Source organism: Mirounga angustirostris, unplaced genomic scaffold (genome assembly GCF_029215605.1).
Source record: "Mirounga angustirostris isolate CCGP_5_RB_7025 unplaced genomic scaffold, mMirAng1.0.hap1 SCAF_9, whole genome shotgun sequence".
Taxonomy (NCBI): domain Eukaryota; kingdom Metazoa; phylum Chordata; class Mammalia; order Carnivora; family Phocidae; genus Mirounga; species Mirounga angustirostris.
The window spans coordinates 46058433-46078891 of NW_026991717.1; the positions used below are offsets into that span (position 1 = coordinate 46058433).

The window sequence follows — 20459 nt, forward strand, 5'->3', positions numbered from 1 at the left end:
TGTCTGATTCTGCTTTGGGCCTGGAGCAGTTTCTGCCACTTTGTCACCAGTGGGGGTGGGGGGGGGGAATGCTGTTACCAGAGTGGAAAAAGATGACATTCAGTAGCAGTTTCCTATAGTCCTCTCAGAATTTGTCCAAAATGGCCACGTGTCCAAGAGCAAAGCATTCAGCCGCTGTTGATTGGGTGTGAGACATTAGTAATTCATTTTAATTTGAAATTATAGTGTCCATCCTAAGAATGAGTAAGATGAACTAACAGAAGATCATGGGGATATGTTCAGGTCCCCTGGGCCTCATCTTCCATTTTGGTCTTATGGTCTCACAAGTGTACGGGCCCCAGGGAAGCAGAAGCTCTGGTCTTATTCACTTCTGTTTCCCCAGTACTTAGTGTGGTGCCTGGCATGGAGCCGCGGCTCAGTTTGTTGAATTAATTGAGTGAGTGAGTGAATGAATGAAAAACCGGGTAGAAAAGGAGTTCCTGAGAGCAACTGCAAAAATAAACAATTCCCATAATTCACTGCATTTTGTGTGGGTTTTGGTTGGTTGGTTGGTTGGTTTTCAAAGACCAAGAATAGGGAAAATCCACTAGACTCCAGTCTTTACATGGTGGTTGTTTGTTGATGATGTGGTGGATGGAATGAAGTTGTTCTTTCCCCACCCTTCGCATACACCTCTTGTGTTGGATCTTGAGTGTCTCCGTCAACCACCACTTTGTCCCCCAGTTGCTGCTCTTCTCTGCTACTCAGAGATATCCAGTATTGGTGGATATTTGGGTTATTTCCATTTTTGTTAAACACTCCTGCTAGTATTCCATTAGGTAGACTCTGTGCAGCAGGATTGTTGATTCATAGGGTATATGCCTGTGACATTTTGAGAGGAACTCCATAACTGGCTTCCAGAAAGGAGTTGTCTATATTTACATGCTCACCAAGGGCATTAATGAGTGGAGAGTTATGAAAATAGTAGTAACTAAAAACTAACTGCCTGTAAGCTTACAGAAATTTTGAGGATAAGAGATTCTTTTATATTTCTTTTATATCCTCCACCACATAGTTAACTGATTAATAATGCAATCTATTCAGTCAAGAAGTCTCTTACCTTTCATACTCTTCCCCATTACCTGGGCATATTTCCAGAGGGTTTCATAGGGAGAAAATGTAACTCTTTCCTATGAAGAAGACATGCTATTCCAAAGTTTTACTTAGATATGTGCTAGAAGCTCAAAGGGTATTTCTTGAACTCATTCTTGTGGTTCAGCTTTCAACTGTAAACATTATAGGGGGCGCCTGGGTGGCTCAGTTGGTTAAGCGTGGGACTCTTGATCTCAGCTCAGGTCTTGATCTCAGGGTCATGAGTTCAAGCCCTGCATTGGGGTCCACGTTGTGCATGGAGACTTCTTAAGGTAAAACACGAGCGTGCGCGCGCGCGCGCGCACACACACACACACACACACACACATTATAGGAATAAAGAAAAAAAAAGAGGCTGAAATCAAGGCAGGAAGAGAGTAGATCTGGAAGGAAGTGGGGAATTCGTTTGCTCAGAGGAAGGACATACCACCAATGGGAAATAGGTCTACTGCGTGTAATGGGGTGTGGGTGGTAGCAGGAAGTCTTTTTTTTTTTTTAAGATTTTATTTTTAAGTAATCTCTACATCCAACGTGGGGCTTGAACTTACAACCCTGAGATCAAGAGTCACATGCTCTATTGACTGAGCCAGCCAGGCATCCCCTTCTCCAGTTCCCCTGCCTAGTGGCAGGAAGTCTTACGATGTGTACAGAAGGTTGGTAAGTGGATGGACTATATTAGAAGTAGATGGCAATGAAGCTGGATAGTTACAGTCAGAAAGTGGGCAAGCAAGACACGGAATACGAATATAAAATTTCAGAACTTAGAAGAAATGTGACATTAGTAGATTATACTTAGGTTGTGTTTATTAAGCAATAGTCAGCTCACGAGGTTACTATATATGCCAGTCCTGATAAATAAAGACCATCAATTCTTCATGAAAAAGAAAGAGGTGGGGCGGGGTGGCTGGGTGGCTCAGTCGATTAAGCATGTGTCTATGGCTCAGGTCATGATCCCGGGGCCCTGCATTGGGCTCCTTGCTTAGTGAGGAGTCTGCTTCTCCCTCTGCCTCTCCCACTGCCCGCCCCGCCCCCAGCTTGTGCTCTCTGTCTCACTCACTCTCAAATAAATAAAGTCCTTAAAAAAAAAAAAAAAAAGAGGAAGAAGAATAATTTGGGATTCATCTCTTCCCAGCTCAATTCCTTTTTTGAGGTATAGGGGGTACAGTTGGGGGAGGGGGATGCTATTAGGTTTGTCTACATAATGGGAAACACCTGGTTAAAAAACAATATGGAGCCAGTCTTGACAATCTAATTGGCTGCATCCAGTAGGACACCAAGAAAACCAATTCCTGAAATCTCTTCTGTTAAGTAGTAATATAAAGGTGACCCAAGTGATGGGGGAATTTAGTTCATGCGGCTTTAACATGAGACAGGTCAGTGACAACTCTCCTGTGGATTTATAGGACAGGGAATACTACAACTAGAAATACCTGTAATATAGACTCCTGGTGTTGTTCAGGGTAATCTGTATCCTAATGAGGATGAATATCACCTTCCCTAGTGACGACCAAATAATGGAAGCCCTAGGTCGGTTATTCCGGTCTGTGAGTCATAACTTGGAAATACTGGGCTTTTGATTTTGAGAAGGCAAATGTATTTGTAAGAGCTGTAGAAAAGGCCAGAATTCATTTCCCTTAAATTGACACTGTAATCCCATCGGGCACTTTGTCTCACAAGCAAGTTAGCAACAATTAGAAGACCTTGAATACTTAACCCATGACTTTGAGCAGGTGATTTACTCCTCTGAGAACACAGTTCCTCATCTGCAAAATGGAAATAATGTCTACTTCCAGTCACAGGCTAGCCTGAGGGCTCAAAATGGTAAAGAAGATAAAAGCTAAAGTACTGCAAAATTGTAGAGTACTTTTTGCTTTTAAATTACTTTGTACTCATATGTCAGTTTTTATCCAGGGCCTAGATTCTGGGGTAAGAAAGAGAGCTCTCAGCCTTCATTTTATTCGAATTAGCCCTATTTTGTCCTTACTTTAAATTAGTCCATTTCTTCCATCTCTTTTGAACATCACCCTATCCTTCAGTAATAAAATAGAACTGCAAGTAGTGATATCAAACTGTGAAATTACAGAATTGTAAAGCCAGAATTCGCTATAGGGAAAGAGAAAAGCAGTGTGATTAAAATAACTCTCATCGAGGTGAAAATGACTGACTGCTATAGCTCTAACAGGATGATTTACATTTTTTTAGAGATGTGCTCCCAACTGTTAATCTATGTAAATTTCAAATTGTGGAAGATAAGAGATACTGATAATTTGGGACCCAAATTTATTTTTCCAGCTCAATATTTTTGGAAGTAGGAGATTGATGTGCCCATATAATTTCCCACTAAGAAACAATTTGGGGCTGGGGTTCCTGGGCAGCTTAGTCAGTTAAGCGTCTGACTCTTGATCTCAGCTCAAATCTTGATCACCAGGTTGTGAGTTCAAGCCCCATGTTGGACTCCATGCTGGATGTGGAGCCTACTTTAAAAAAAAGAAAAAAAAATTGGGGGCTGACATTGATCAAACTGATTGCAGTGCATAGCAGAGTGAGCCCATCCCATCTTTTTCTTGCCATTTGTATATTTTGTTCTACCTCCTCCATCTCATCCTAAAATATGGAGCAGTCACTTGTTCTAAAGTCTTTCTCCTCTGACATCTTGCTGACTTCTAATTCCACATATTAGTGCTCTTCCCTTAGCTCAAGGTTGTGCTTCTTTTAATTGTAGATTGCAGTTTGAAAAAGGCTTGTCACTTCTCCAGATAGCTCCACATAGTGCTTTCACAGTATAGTAAGCACAACTATGAACCGTGCAAGACTGCTCTAATACCTTTTATGATTTTCCTCATTGTTCTTCTGCATCAAGTCAGCAAAGGGTCATCTGGGAAATATTTTAGTAGACCATATGGTCTCTGTTGCAACTCCTCAACGCTGCCATTGTACATGAAAATAGCCACAGAGAACGCATAAATGAATGGGCATGGCTGTGTTCCAATAAAACTTTACTTACAAAAATAAGCAGTGGGCCAGATTTGGCCCACGGACTGTAGTTTGCTGATCCCAGTTCTACATCGTTCCCACAAAGATAGGACAGCTGGAATAATATTAAATGGAATGGGTATTAGTTTGTAAATACCCTAAAGTTGAATCAAAGATTTTTCAGTTTGCTTAGGAATTGACCTACAAAAGAGTGTGTTGTCATGGTTTTCAGTTCTTCTTTATACTATGTACCTATAGATTGGATTAGGCCAAGGCCTGGCAACAGACTTTGGGAATATTTCCTTTTCTCAAGTGTTTACTTTTTCTCAAATAGTTTCTCAAGTACTTACTTTTCTCCACACGTAGTCTGCCATTTTTCATATTGCACTGTCATTTTAGATTAATGCCACTGACCTAATGCCAACTCTATACCACTCTTGGAGCTGGAAACTGAGAAAGAGAGAGAGAGAGAGAGAGAGAGCAAGGAGAGACTAGGAGAGGAAACTTACCTTAAATGATCCTTGAAGTCAACATCAGATACCTTGAGAAGCCATTGCTGCTTGATTTTTAAGATCTTCAGTTACAGTGCTTTGATTCTTAACCTTAAGAAAATTCTCCTTCAATCATTTCAAGCCATGTGGAATATCTATTACTGCTTAGGAATTTACTGTGGTTTTTCATTGATCGTGGCCTCAGACTCTGGAATATGTATTAATTTATTTGGGCAGAGAGTGCAGGAATCCACATGCAGAATAAAGTGAACTTTATGTTGAAGCAGAATATTGAAGCTGGGAATGATTAATTCTTAAAAAATGAACCATCAGCATTAATAAATATTGAATTCTAAGAAGGTTATTTTGCAGTTTGCTTTTTAAAGTCCTGAGGTAATCTGACTAACTTCCCATTCAAAAGTGAAGGGTTTTTTTTCCCCCATGAACAATATTTGTTTAGAGTCATTGGTAAATTATTAATCTGCGTTCTAGTGTTTCATGTGTGAAATACCAGTCCTCCCTGTCCATGGGGGATCTGATGTTGCTGTAATCAGCAGAGGGTTCTGGGAAGTGGGAATGGCTGTGGTTTGCCCTTTGAAAGACCTTGAGAGGAATAAAAAAGCTGAGGTTATACAGGAAGTAGCCCTGCCCAGCCTTTGACAGCTGACAGTTTCCATACCAAGTCATACGATGCCATGAACTTGGACAGAACACTGAACTGTGGGAACGTTTGGGTGGGCTCCCTGCTCTCCTCTTTGCAGAGGTCCTAGGATGCCCATTAAAGTGTTCTTTTGACTCTTTTGAACAGATGTCAAAATCTTTTTTGGTTTGGAACTGCCCCAAATGTTTGTATTCTGAGCTTTTGGTCCATTTTCCTCCCAACAGTGCACATTGAGGGTCGCTTTTGGGGTATCTCATGAACTGGACTGGTCGTATGATTCTAGGGAGTTCCGGCCCTGGCTCCACACCACTTCCTAGCTATGGCACATTAGGCAAGTCACTTAACCCCTCTGATTCCTTCCCTGAGTGGGGAATAACCCATGGGACCTAGCGTGGGCTCTCCTCCATGAAAATGTAAGCTCCGTGGGGAAGCTGTATTCCTACTGTCTACAGCACATGGCACATAGTAGGAGCTCAATAAAGATTTGATGAATTAATTCATACTCAGCACTCAGTAAAAGTTATCATTGCCATTATTTTTATTTTTATTTTTTTAAGATTTTATTTATTTATTTGACAGAGAGCGAGACAGCCAGAGAGGGAACACAGGCAGGGGGAGTGGGAGAGGGAGAGGCAGGCTTCCCGCTGAGCAGGGAGCCCGATGCGGGGCTTGACCCCAGGACCCTGGGATCATGACCCGAGCCAAAGGCAGACGCTTAACGACTGAGCCACCCAGGCACCCTATCATTGCCATTATTAATATAATTCTCATACTTAACTATTGCTTATGTTACCCTTAGGCTCAAATTCCATTTTGAGTACCTCCCCTTACCTTCTGCTAATGACAGTCATCCTTTCTTCTTTTTAAGATTTTATTTATTTATTTATTTGAGAGAGAGAGAGAGAGCACGAGCAGGGGGAACGGTAGAGGGAGAGGGAGAAGCAGGCTTCCCGCTGAGCAGGGAGCCCGATGCGGGACTCGATCCCAGGACCCTGGGATCATGACCTGAGCCGAAGGCAGACGCCTCACTGACCGAGCCCCCCAGCGCCCCGATGACTGTCATCTTTATGAAGCTGTGGTGTCAATGGAGTGCTGGGTTCAAATCCTGCTCTGCCCCACTTAGCCAAATGTCAAGTTCTGAGCTACTTTCCTCACCTGTATTTGGCATCATAGTGCCCGCTCATGGAGTTTAAGTGGGTACTATCTCTTTGCCTTAGTTTTCTCAAGAGTATGTGGATATAAATGACTCTGGTACCGACTCCTTTTCCCATTTCTTGGATTATCACACGCCCTAACTGCTTAACCCTGGGGGTGCTGTGAGCTCCACGCCAGAGCCCGCTGCAGATTTGCTCAATATGTGGAGGTCTGCTGGAGTCCTCGCCTCAGGGCCAGCCATGTTGAGAAGGTTTGTCACAAGTGGCCACATTTCCTTTCCACATTCCTCAAAACAGCTGTGTTTTGATGAGGCTCATTTATGAATAGCTGGCATTGTGTATGTCCTTTAAGTTTCACGGTTTGTCTTTATAAAATACTTCTACTACTACTTTGTGCCATATGAATTGGAGAGATACCATCACCACCAACATGTCTAGGGGTTCACAGAGGCTGTAAAGTGCATGTTCTGACACCCTCCCTGCACCCCTTTGGTTCAGCGCCTCGTTTGAGCCTAGAAATGGATCAAGTTCTCTCTCCTCCTTCAGAGTCTGTCTTGCGGTCCACTCTGGGAGGTAGCGCAGGTCCAAGTAAGAGCCACTTCCCCAGTGCTCTAAGAAAGTACACTGGTCTGTTCCCACCTCCTATTTTTGCCTTGAGCCAGGGCCAAACTCTGCTAGGCCTTCTGCTGCCCAGTTAATCCCCAGGGGTGAGCTTTCTCTTTCTCTGACTTTCTCTGCTGATACCTTTGACACCTGGCCCAGTGCCCGTTGGGTCTAGTGCAAAGGAATCAGGAACTGTCACCACCACAGCTGCTCCTGCTGGTAGCAGCCCCGCCATCTCAGGCCCATCAGCCAGCTTCGGCTCTTCGGAGGTGGGAACCTCTACGAGGCTTTGTTTTCTCCTCCTCTGCCTCCTTCAGCAGGGGGTGTGCCCCCGCACCTCCTGCTTGTGCTCTTGGGCCCATCACCTTCTCTCTCAAGACAGCTCCCATAGTGCTGGGGAGGGAGGAGGAACAGGGCTCCATGTGGCTAACATTCCTTTGCCCACTGACGGGGAGCCTCAGCCTTGCCTAGGATGTGTCTGGAAATGGCAGCCCAACCCAGCCTTTCCTTGACTTCATTCTTTCCCTCACCCCCCACATCCCAGCCAGAATGTCTCATCATTTCTATTTATAGAGATAATGGAGGGGCGCCTGGGTGGCTCAGTCGGTTAAGCGTCCGACTCCTGATCTCAGGGTCGTGGGTTCAAGCCCCATGTTGGGCACCACACTGGGTGTGGAGCCTACTTAAAAAAAAAAAAAGATAATGGAATCTGACAGCTTTACATCACTCCATAGCTGCCATCCTAATTCAGCAACCACTATTTCTCACCGAGAATGGTGTAGGATATTGCTAATGGTCTCTCTGTTTCCATACTTGCCCTCCTGCACTTTCCACAGAGGTGCTGTTTTTAAAGTAAATAAATGCATGCATTTATATAGTCGTACTTACTGTCTGCCAGCATATAAACTAATACTCAGGACTAGATTTCCTGAGAATATTTATGAAATGGCAAAGGTATAGGGAAAGGTAAGCAGGAATTGAGTCTTGGCAGTGCCCGGTGGTGACCCGGGACAGCACTTGTGATGGGTGCTTGGGGACAAGCGGCAATGTCTCGTCCGCCAAAAGGTGGAGGACCAGATTGGAGACTCCACCATGGAGTTGTGTGGTTGAAAAGTCAAGTAGGAAAATACCTCCCCCATGAGGCATTTTCCAGTGTCCTTTCTACTATACTGACCAAGGGAGGAATTTGTGTAGTGATTACGTCATCTTTAATTAAAGCATAGCTATAAAATACGCAAGTTACAATGCATATTTTAACACCAAAGGAAGGTCCATAGACAAAGACAGAATGACGCAATCATACAAATGTAAATCCATTTGTGTAGGAGCCATTTAGGCTGAAACGATTATTTAAAAGCCAACAAGTATCACCAGTTGATGTGACAATGAGAAACATCTTGTGATTTTTTTTATAAAGATTTTTATTTATTTATTTATTTGACAGAGAGAGACACAGCGAGAGGGATCACAAGCAGGGGGAGTGGGAGAGGGAGAAGCAGGCTCCCGGCTGAGCAGGGAGCCCAATGTGGGACTCGATCCCAGGACCCCGGGATCATGAACTGAGCTGAAGGCAGTCGCTTAATGACTGAGCCACCCAGGCGCCCCCATCTTGTGATTTTTAAATTGGAAGGTGGGTTCAGGCTGCCCACCCACCTAATTTGGTACAGTTTTCTAGAGGAAGTGAGAATTACTTGTGTATGGAGAGAAATATGTAGCTGTCTGGGTTTTTTTTTTTTATTACGATTATCATTTTTTCTTGTAAGCACGTGATAATAAAGAATGTACCCAGTAAAGAGGAACTGAACCTTTGAGCTTGCCCAGAGTTTGGTCTCCGAGTATCCAAGACCATTAAGAATGAAGGTGTAGGGGCTTTCTTTTGCCCATTCCCATGAGTTCCAGTTCTTGCCTTTGTGCAATGAGAAGACCCTAACTGCCTCCGCATTGTGATTCCATGAGCAGCCCTAGTGGCAGGTCACAGAGGTCAGCACTGGAACGGGCTGTGGAGGTCAATCCGCGTCCCTCATGTGACAGGTGAGAAAACCAAGGCTACATACGAGAGTCCGGAAACTCGCCTAAGCTAACATCGGGTCACGATGAGCCTAACACCTGTTTCTACACTCAGCAGCTTTCCTCTAGTCTGGATTGATCAGTTTAAGAAAGATATGCTGGCTTGATTATAATGAATTGAATTAATTTAAAGACATAGGAAGTGCTCGGTTAGTTTTTTTTTTTTTTTTTTTTTAAGATTTTATTTATTTATTTGAGACAGAGAGCATGAGAGGGAGGAGGGTCAGAGGGAGAAGCAGACTCCCTGCCGAGCAGGGAGCCCGATGCGGGACTTGATCCAGGGACTCCAGGATCATGACCTGAGCTGAAGGCAGTCGCTTAACCAACTGAGCTACCCAGGCGCCGAGCTCGGTTAGTTTTTAAAAACAGCTATTACTAGGCCTTCACGGAAAGAAAGCTAATGAAGTGATGGGACATACAGTTTAGTCCTTGTGTTTTAAAGGATATATTACAGGATTGCACCATCAAACTCTAGAAGACCCCGAGTTGAAATATGTAAATCATCTCACCCTGCAGTTTATGGTGGAGCTATGTGCTGGTCAGCTGATCACACACCCTGCTGCCTGGGACTCATACAGGAATTTAAGGCCTTCCGTCAAGCTGTGATCATTTCTACAAAATCTCTGGTTATGTAATTAGGCGATTTTTTTTTTCCCCTAATAGAAAAGGAAAATTGAATTCGTTTAGACGGTGAAATCCTGCTGAAAGGGAATATAGTTCCCCAGACTAAAGTCACTTCTTCCTAAAAAGCCTTAGAATGCTAAAAATAAAAACAAATCCAACTATTATTTTAAATTTGCAACTTGCAATTGAGGTAACCTGGATTCTCCTCTGTGCTTCATTACTCCCTGTGAGAATAAGGCTCTGAGGAGTCATTTAACATCTTTAGGACAGAAGACCCCATTTGACTCCTGAAGTTTATTTAATTGTCAGGAGAAGTAGGTGCAACACTTGGACGTTCTTTCTGCCAATGTATATGTGCTCCCGAAGCGAGCACATTCTTGCAGCCAATGATTCTGAGGCTCCGCTGTATGCTGCTTTCTGGGCCAGGTGTTTGAATAGGGGCAAACACAGGCTTCCTCCTACCCAGGCTTCCCGGACAAGGATGTTCACCTTGAACTTGGGTTGCTCTGTCGCTGAGATGCTTCTTCCGCACCTGCTCCCCGCCTCGAAGCAACCCAGATTCGCCAGCACCCCATCACTCCCCCAAACCTGCCCAGTTCCCAAGACAGCCTGATTTGCTAATGTTCTTTTTTTTTTTAATTAAAAAGCAAACTGTTCTGTTTTATAGAATTCAGGATTTCACAGATTTGACCAGCACTGGCACTTTTGTGTGTTCACAGACTGAGGACACTGTAGAGCAGAGTTAACTCTGTGTTTCCTAGCACTCCAGATGTCATATTCTGCCTTGTTGTCCACATAGGTGTGTGTACTTGTCTGACTTCATGCCATGCTCTTTGACCTCAGAAAATCGAGTTACCCTTCCTTCTTCTGGCTAAGCTTTCTTTTCCTGTTTATGATTTGTGGCCAACGTGGGTCCTGCCATCTGGGACTGAGGGCACAAATATACAGCTGGGGCAAGAGGAGATTCCCTCCCCCACCCCACTTAGGTCCTGAACTTCAGATATCTCTAGGATTCTGTTTTCATCCTGCTTTTTGAGGCTTCCTCTGTCTCTAGGCAGCCAGCTTGGCTCCTAGGGCCGGAGAAGTCACAGAGGGCATGTGAAAGGTCTTTGTAGCTCCGAACTAAGAAGTCCAGAGCCCCAAAAGCTTTAGTAATAATAGAAGGTGAGAGCTCCCCAGATGCTCTTATGGGCCAGCCAGATCCCAAGCCTGCTGCTTTCCCTTAACCTTGAGGCGCCCCCTCCCTCCAGCACGGTAGGGCCCACAGCACACATCAGTACCCATGCGATCATCAGACAAATGCACACAGCCATTCTCCATAGCGTCCTTAATTCTTAAGTCTGAATTTTATTTATTTTACTTTTTAGGATTTTATTTTTAAAAAATCTCCACACCCAACGTGGGGCTCGAACTCACAACCCTGAGGTCAAGAGTCACACACTGTACCACTTAAGTCTGAATTTTAATTCTCATGTGGAAATTGTTTCTTTATGCGTCATGTTCAGAAATTATTATATTTCATCAAGACTAAGGCTCCGCCGGTTTATTTATGTTTTTAAGAAACTGACGTTTACTTTCTGTCAGCCTTATTTCCAGTTTCTATTGCCATTGATTTTTAAGAAGCACCATTTTTATGTACCTTTTTTTTTTTTTTTTAAATCTTAAAGAATTTATTTACTTATTTGACATTGACACAGAGAGAGAGAGAGAGAGCACAAGCAGGGGGAGCAGCAGAAGCAGGCTCACCACCGAGCAGGGAGCCCAAGGCGGGGCTCGATCCTGGAATCATGACCTGAGCCGAAGGCAGACGCTTAACCGACTGAGCCACCCAGGCCCCTTTATGTACCTTTAAGAAAGAAAAATGCTAATAACTAAATGGAGACATGTCATGGGTTGTAATATAGAGTCTGATTTCAGATATGTTAAAATGCAAAACCAAAACAATGTGTCCCTTCTTCCCACCCCCAATTGTTTCTTAGAATTGATAAAATCTGGGTCAGGACTCAATTAGATTTCACTTTCCCTCTGACAGAGTTACTTATGTGTTTAGAATAGCCAGGTAAGCAGGACAATTTCCTTTCAGCTAATCGCTGGTGCTTGGCTTTCTTCCTACCCATGTTCCGCGTAAGCACTTTGAACCTGAAAAACACTTGACTGTATTCTCACATGGTCTGGATTGTTTAACCAGAAACAGTTAGGGCTTCTATATCTAAAAAATACGCTGTGGCCTTCTTTTTCCTTTTAATTTCACTTTTCAAAACTAAGAAATAGCTTGTAAGGTAGAATTGTTAAAGCCGTTTGTAGGTATGGGTGCAACTTCGCTGTGGCAGTTTCTTCATAACTTGAGGTGACAAAAAGGACACCCTGTCTCTGTAGAGTCTGGTAACATCATCCTGTATGTAAGAAGGGTAACATTGAGGAGTGACCAGCGAAGGAAAAAAAGGCAGGAAGGATCCTCCAGTTGAAAGATCTCTATCTCAATGTTCTTATGTGACAGCTTCACCTCGTCCAGAAATCCTTCTGACAGTTTCTGACATCATTCTTGAATATTTCCAGTGATTAATAGCTCATGCCTCAGAAGGGAGCTTGTTTATTTTTGAACGGCTAAACTCATTAGAAATGTGAAAGGCAATTGCGTTTCTTTCGTTTTTCTTCCTAAAAAGAATTTTGTATAATCCATTTACTTTTGAAATAAGAATAAATACAGGTTACCACAGAAACTTCATGTTTGAGCTAAAATTTATTTTTTTGTGGCATTGAGCCATTTATGCTGGTTCTGCTTCTCTGGAATTCCCCAGCCATGCAAATCTTTAACCCATTATCGTGTCTCCTGTTTCCTCTGAGACGTATAGGAAATGTCCGGCTTCTATAAGACGTGAAGTTAAATAGGTCAGTTCAGCTCAAATTCAGCTTTGCAGTTTGTTCACTGTGTGATCTCAGGTAACTTACTCAGGTTGCCTCCTCTTTAAAATGTGGTTAATGAGGAGTCTTGTGAGAAGTTAATTGGCACATCTAATGCCCTTAGTACGTTGCCTGGCAAATAGTAAGTGCTCAATAAATGCTAATACTCTCAGTCACCATTCTGGAAGGCTGCTTCTACTACTTCCTGCCTCCCATACTCAAGTAAAATAATTTTGAAATCCTGATGTCATTTCTTTTTTTTTTTTTTTTTTGCCTCCATCTTTCCCTTGACTTACCAGGTCTCCCACCCACCCCTTCCTCTAATTCTCATCACCACTCATTTTGACAATTTAGAAAACCTACCACCTAGCTTCTTGGAAGCCTCCAATATTTCCAGGACAGTGTGGTAGGAATAGTGGGGACTCTAATGGTAGCCTCACTTGGGTTCGAAATCTGATTCCACCACGTACAGGAGTGAATGCACAATTTATGTACCATTTTGAGATTTAATTTCAGTATCAGTAAAATGGAAATCTGCCTCTTCCGGAGTGCTCGTTGGATAATGAGGTAGAATTATAAGATCATGTCTGAAGAGGTCTGGGCGCACCTGAGGCATTCGTTAAATGCCTGTTGCCTTCCCCCTTCCCCTGCAGTTCATTCTGCGTTCAGTGACTACGTGAATTCTGAAGTCAATGTTTTAATTACATGGTACCTTGCTTAAAAATCCTCCGTGACCCCTCATTTTCCACTAAGGCATGTCTAAAATCTTTGACACGCATTTAGTATGAAACCCAGGCTAGGTATGCTTGAATCCTGGCGCCATGACTAACTAACAAGCTTGGACAAGTTTTGTACCCTCATTACCTCAGCTATCTTGTTTGTAGACTGGGAGTATGATAATAATAGTACCCGCTTCGTGGGGTTATCACAACGGTTGGATTTATTAGCCCATATACAGGATTTGGGGAAGTCCCTGACTGTAACTGTCCCACACTTTCCCTGATGCCCTACGGACTCTTTCCTGGAACTGCTCTCATTGCTTTTCCTAGGACTCCAGGCTCCCAGCAAGCCACACAATCTGATGTCCAAAGTCTATCCCTCACTTTCTGCCTCCCCTTCTTGATGAAGGTCTCTGTCACTGCTCTCTTCTCAAGTTACTTCTTCTGTTGGTTTGCCTTGATGATGGTGAGCTTAGAGTTTGCTCCCAGAATTGTGACTGTTTGCATGACTCACATCAGATTAAATTCTTGTGGTCCCTTGCTCCAAGTTTCTTTGGGGAGGAGAAAGAGAAGGAAGCGCCTGTCTTACCTTACATGACTCTTATCAAACTGTTGGAATTGCTTGTTAACCTGTCTCTTTGGCTCATTGGACTGTAAGCTCTGCGAGGGCAGGCAACATACATGTGTTGTTCATCTCTGTCACCCAACTCGCAGCAAAGTGTCTGGCACATAATAGGCACTCAGTAGATATTTATTGAATGGATGGAGGGATAGAGCAAGATTGGAAAGTATAATGCCCCCTTTGCATTCCCAAACTGCAAAACATCAGATGCACCTTCTTCCCTGCCTAGGGAGGAAACCACTCCTCGCAAGAATGCAACTGAATGCTCCAAAATACTCTCGGGATATAGGGGTTATTTGGGGGGTTCTGCTACTGCTAAAGCTGTGGGCAGTTGTTAGCATTTATGAGTGATATCTTTTTTTTTTTTTTTAAGATTTGATTTATTTATTCATGAGAGACAGAGAGAGAGAGAGAGAGAGGCAGAGGGAGAAGCAGGCTCCCAAGGAGCAGGGAGCCTGATGTGGGACTCGATCCCAGGACCCTGGGATCATGACCTGAGCCGAAGGCAGACGCTTAACCATCTGAGCCACCCAGGCGCCCTATGAGTGATATCTTAATATCAGCTTTCACCAGTACTTGGACTGAATCCAGATTTATTTTCCTAGTATAGTTTCAATTTTTAGTATGCATTATTTGCTTTGTATGATATCTTCCTTACATAGCACAATGCTTTCATAGAAATAATGAAACAATTGCTAACGAATCCAGAAGACTCACATAAATCCTCTGTGAAGTCGGCAGTGGAAAGCAACAGAATCAGTATCCAGTCCATATGTGATGAAATGATTTTGTCATTGAAAGACCAGTTTATAGTGACAAAAAAGTGATCAGAAGTAAAGTAGGAAGGACAGCTGTGAAAAAACACATGTGATCATTTGGTATTAATATCAGGATTCTTTCTAGATTTTCTTCATTTGCATTCCCTTTCTCTCTCTAATACTGCTAGAAGGAGAGAGTACTACCCACAAATTTTTTTGGCAGACGTGGCTATTAGTTAATTAGCATTTTGGCCTCCAGTCTGGAGAGCAGACCCTGTTCTCTTTGTAATGGGTGTTGTCAAGGAAGCTTTTCAAAGGCAGAGGGAAAAAATGGCCCCCACTCCACTGTCCAGGATTTTTATGAGGGTCAAGTAGCCTTGGCAAGAATTCAGGCCAGAATGGCTTGGCGGCAGCTAAGAATGCTACAGCCCTTGTGACAGGTTAGATTTGCCATAAACCTGAATTCACTAAATTCTTAAGATGGTGAAAGATTGTTGTGCTCTGGCCCGAGAATTTCTTGGATACTTTTTTTCTTTTTTTGCGAGTGGTGGTTGGATGGCTTGAGAGTTGCCCGCTCCTTGCTCGCCGTGTCTCCTGCTGTTCATGCCCCTTCTCGGAATCACCACAAGCCAAATCACCCCGGTACTGGTTGGTCCCCCATACATCAACACACAAAATACTCCTCGGCGTCCGTAAAGTGTTCCAGCAATGTGTCTCAGTAACTGATGAGACATGGCTTATTCGTCCTGGGAAAGTGATTGAATGTTCAAGTTCCACCCTGTGTGAATTTTTAGGCTAAGCCGCAAGCAAATATTGACATTAATCATGATCTAAGTGTGCTGGTTTTCTTATTTTTATTACAGCATTGAAGTATTATTTCCAAAGTGCTAAGGATTCAAGAGGGAGGTTGAGGTGATATATGAACTCAATCTTCCTAGCAGCCTGAAAAAGTATTATTATTCTTACCCAGGTTTTACAAATGAGGAAACTGAGGCTTAGAGGGGTTAAGTAATATGTCAAAGATTTTTCCTGGCAGGTCAGGACTAGACCTTTTTCCAGGGTCTCTTCCAACCCTGGGAGATTGAATTCTTATTTGGGAGGAGATGGCACATCAGGTCCAAGATGTCACTGAAGAAGTGAGTGTGAGGGAGAATGGCAGGCATGTGCGCTAGAGAAGGCTTTGGGGGTGCAAGGGACCTCCTGGGCTGCCTCACAAATCCAAGGAAGTGGAGGGAAGACCACTTCCTTGGGCTTCCAGGGGCTCAAGGGAAGAAGGCTTTTGATCTTCTCTCTAGACCAGACGTTGTAAAGTGGTGACACCCCAGCCTCCACGAGGCCTGGAGATGTATTTATTTGGCCCATATGTTTCAGAAAATCTGAGCCGGCATTAAAAAATCAGATTTGGGGCACCTGGCTGGTTCAGTCGGTAGAGCACGCGACTCTTGATCTTGGGGTCGTGAGTTCAGGCCCCCCACGTTGGGTGTAGAGCTTACTTAAAACAATAAATTTTTAAAAATCAGATTTTACATGAAAATCCAGTTTTCTAGCTTATCTGGATAACTCAGAACTGACAAGCTTAAGTCCCAGTTCCCCCATGGTAACACCTGGCTGGAGGCACACAGTGACTGCTCTCTTCCTCAGAGCCCCCCATTGCCAGTCAGCCCACTTCCCCACTGCCTGGCTCGTCCCTTTTGTATCCTGCTGGCCCCGGGAGCCGTTTGCCTTGCAACCTCTGCTCTCGTGCAGGGTTTCTCATGCTTGGTACTACTGACATTTGGGGCCACATGATTCTTCGTTATGAGGGGCTGTCCTGTGCGCTGGAGGATGTTTAGCAGCGTCCCTGGTCTCTACCCACAAGATGCCAACAGTAGCCCCTCCTCGTTGTGACAGCCAAAAATTGACATCACCAAATGCCCCCGGGGAGTAGAAGTGCCCCTGATAGGAACCACTAGGGTAGTGTAAATGAGTCCAAGCCACCAAGAACTCAGCCGCTAAGCCACTCTATTATAAATTCCTGGGAATGATAATCTGATGGCCCTGGCTTGGGTCAGGGGTCTTCTCCTGCGGCCAGGTGGCGAGGCATCAGCCATCATGACCACCACCTACTGCAGAAAGGGAAGCAGGGCAGGCAGCCCAGAAGGCATCTGCCAATAAGAAGAGGGGTACAAAAGATACTAGGCGAAAACCAGAGTCCAGGAATAACTCCCTACAGTATAGCAATCTTAATTTTCCAAAGGATGTTCTTTGTGTCTTTTTTCTTATGTGTTCCTACCACCATTCTGTGATACAGCCAAGACACATAGAGTGTGCCTTATCTCTTCCAGTAGATGAGGAGACAGAGAAAAGTTAAAATTGCTGCCTGGGTGCATATAGCCACTACATAGAGAAAAGACTAGAACCCCAGCTTTCTGGAGCCCACCCCCTGAAATGGGAGCCATCTGTAACATAGCACCCTGTCTCCTTTGGGGAAGCAAAGCCAGCCATCATCAGACTTGGCCTGGCCCCGAAAACACCACCGAGGCAGCCAGCCGGTCATGTTTGCAGAGCAGGTTTGGTTGGCAGGAGGCCACCCTGTCTAACTCCCGCTCCAGTCCGTCTGGGTGTAACCCAGCCATTATGCTCTCTCTTGGGTTTCGAACGCACAGGAACAATTAAGTCATTCTCATAATTTCATGTGGTACAGAAAGTCCCCAGCCAAAAATACCATCCTTGGTTCCTACTTTTAGACTTCCAGGGAACTTCCCCTCCTTCCCTCGCTACCATTCACTTTGATTCCTTCTATTTTTCTCTTCTTGAATGCATGGGCTGGACCTGGAGTCCTAGTTTACTTAACGAGGAGCTGCAGGCCCAACACAAATCAAAGGAAACCCAACCTTCATTTGGCAGGAGTGGTGAAAATAGGGGATTGTTGGCGGTCTTCAAGTACAGAAGCTCCGAACACGAAAGAGTGTGGGGTTCTTATCTCTGGTGTGTGGAAATAGGAGAACTAGCCCCCAGATGATCACGGAAAGATGATAGGGCAACAAGGGAAGTGGTTGTATCTATACTCCTATTATTATTTCTGGGGTCTAGGTAGCCACATTCAATCACTGTCTTTATCTTTAGTATATAAAATTTCTTATCCCATAGGACTGTGACATCCGAGCGGTGCTGCTGCATTAAATAACTCATTTTTCTAGATCTTTCTCAGATGTGTGTTAAACAGTTACTTCCTGGCAGTCAGATGACTGATGTGGTCTTTGGACACACACGTACTCACGTGTGCACACAGCTGTCTCTGCCTTGTGCTTGGCACGTGTTGCTGCTCGGCCATTTCGGGTCTATCGAAAACTAAATGAAATGAAGTAAAAGTAGGAGACGATTTAAAAGTTTCCTCTGTAGGAATAGACATTATAAGTTTATTTATAACATGTCTTCTCCCGAGAGCAGCAGTTCTCAAAAACTTCAGCCTGCATCCGAATCCCCTGGAGAATGTGTAGAAACTCGGGTGGGGGAGCCCCACCCCCCACGCCGAGAGCATCTCATTCACTGGGTTGGGGGCGGGGCCAAGACTTTGCATTTCTGTCCCGTTTCCAGGTGCTGCTGATATTGCAGAGCCACCTAGTTTGTGTGGTCTGCACAAACCAGAGGCCCCCTGGAGGCCCCCTTGGTGAACTAGACTAATTAAGAACGGTGCTTTGAAAACTAGGTTTCCCCGGGAGCCGTGATGTCTGTTCCTCCTGCTTCTGGGCCTTCGATTGTGTTGTCCCTGCAAAGTCTCCCTCCTCCCGCTGGCCAGCTAAGTCCCCTGCATCTGCCAGGCGCCACCTCCGTTCCCATCCCCTCCACCTACTCTTTCCTGACTGTTCCAGTCCATTCAGGTCACTTCCGTTCTCGGAACTCTTCCAGTTTTTAACGGAAGCCCCCAGAATGGAATCTGCTGCCTTGTGTCTCTTGCACCTTTCGGATTAGTCCTTTCCCCGGCTAGACCAGCCTGATTGGATTAGTGAACTTGACACACCTCAGACACTCTTCTCTGTGTCCTGGCACCGAGCAGGGGGCGCAGTACATTGTAGATAACTCATTAGTTTATTGACTGATGAAGGTTCAAAGTGAATTCAGAGAGGAAGTAGAATGCTGCATGTATCATCAAGTGGTAATTGCTTAATACTTAGGCACCAGATCATGCCTGTGCCTTTGGTGCCCAGAGCCACAGATCCTTCTGCCTGATCCAGCATTGCCCAGCTTTTGGTCTTCTAGAGAAAGGGCATCATGGGCTTGCTCAGTATGGTGGATGCCCAGGTCCACTCTCAGGGCCGCCCTGGCCAGTTGCTTTCACCACGCCTGTTGTCCACTGTGTATGAGAATCAGTCGCTGGACTCTAGGGCAGCGTGATGACTGGGGGTCAGCATGTAGGGAGGGAGTTGGGGAGGGGACAGACAGAGAGCACTTATGTTGGACAGGCAGTTTGGGACCAGACTGTGAAGGCCTTACATGGTATATTAGGGGCTTGGACTCTGTCTTACAGAAAATGCAAGGCTTTTTATTTTTATTATTATTTTAAAAGGTTTATTTATTTGAGAGAGAGCGCATGCACGCCAGTGCACTTGAGTGGGGGGAGGGGCAGAGGGAGAGGGAGAGAGACTCCTCGAGCAGACCCCATGCTGAGCACAGAGCCTGATGCAGGGCTCAATGCCAGGACCCTGAGATCAAGACCTGGGCTGAAACTAAGAGTCAGATACTCAACCCACTGAGCCACTCAGGCGCCCCTGAAAATGGGAGGCTTTTCAAAAAAGGGAATGACATCATCAAGCGTGTTCTTTAGAACCATAATTCTGGAGGCCCCGGGCTTCTTACAGAGGAGGTAAGTAGCAGAGGCAAACTCATGAAGGAGCTTTTACTTGAAGGGTTCTTTCTTGATGGTCAACTCTTCCCACCTTTTAAAAGATCCTGTGTTAGTTTCCTCGGGCTACCTTAGCAAATGACCACACAAACTAGGTGGCTTAATAAAGAGAAATTGATTTGCTTACACTTCTGGAGGCTAAAATCTAAAATCAAGCTTTCAGTGGGACCATGCACTCTCTGAAGGCTTTAGGGGAGAATGCGTTCCATGTCTTTCTCTTGGCTTCTGGTGTTGTGCAATTCTTGGTTTCTAGATGCATCACTCCCATCTCTGCCTCTGTCATCACATGGCCTCTCTACATGCCTGTCTATTCTTATAAGGACATCAGTCATACTGGATTGAGGCCCACCCTAATGACCTCATTTTAACTTTATTACATCTACGAAGACCCTATTTCCAAATAAGGTCACATTCACAAGTACTGGAGCAGCATATCTTTTTTTGGAGGAGGACACCGTTCAACCCATAACAAACACTTACTTTGCTACATCTTATTATTTTAGGGCTTAAGATAGCAATGGGCTTGCTGCTATATCCAGCTAGTCAACTTGCCTGGGGAATGTGCCCATAAGGAGTTAGGAAGCTCCCTCCACCTTGAGTAATATGGCAGCTCACTTAAGTAATTATGAAGGAAGGAAACACAGGACCAAAGCAGCAGGAGGTGGGGCACTGACCCAAAGACCAGTTAGGATGCTATTGCAGGTGAGAAATAATGAGACCCTAAGTAAGGCAGTGACTTAAGACTAGAGGAGGGGTAGAGTGGGGAACAGGTCCCAAGTAGAACCAACAGGAGTGGTGTGGGGGGAGGAAGAACTCAAGGGTAATTCTTAGCCTGCTAAAAAATGTGCATGTGTGTTTGTGTATATATATAGG

General features: G+C 44.5%; 1 protein-coding gene and 1 non-coding gene across 2 annotated transcripts in view; both read left to right on the top strand.

Annotated features, from left to right (window-relative positions):
* MYO1E (myosin IE) overlaps positions 1 to 20459 on the top strand; it is a 194779-nt gene that overhangs the window by 28281 nt on the left and 146039 nt on the right. The window lies entirely within an intron of this gene.
* Positions 7602 to 7674, top strand: TRNAR-CCU (transfer RNA arginine (anticodon CCU)). The gene has a single exon. It is a non-coding gene; the product is annotated as a tRNA-Arg (tRNA).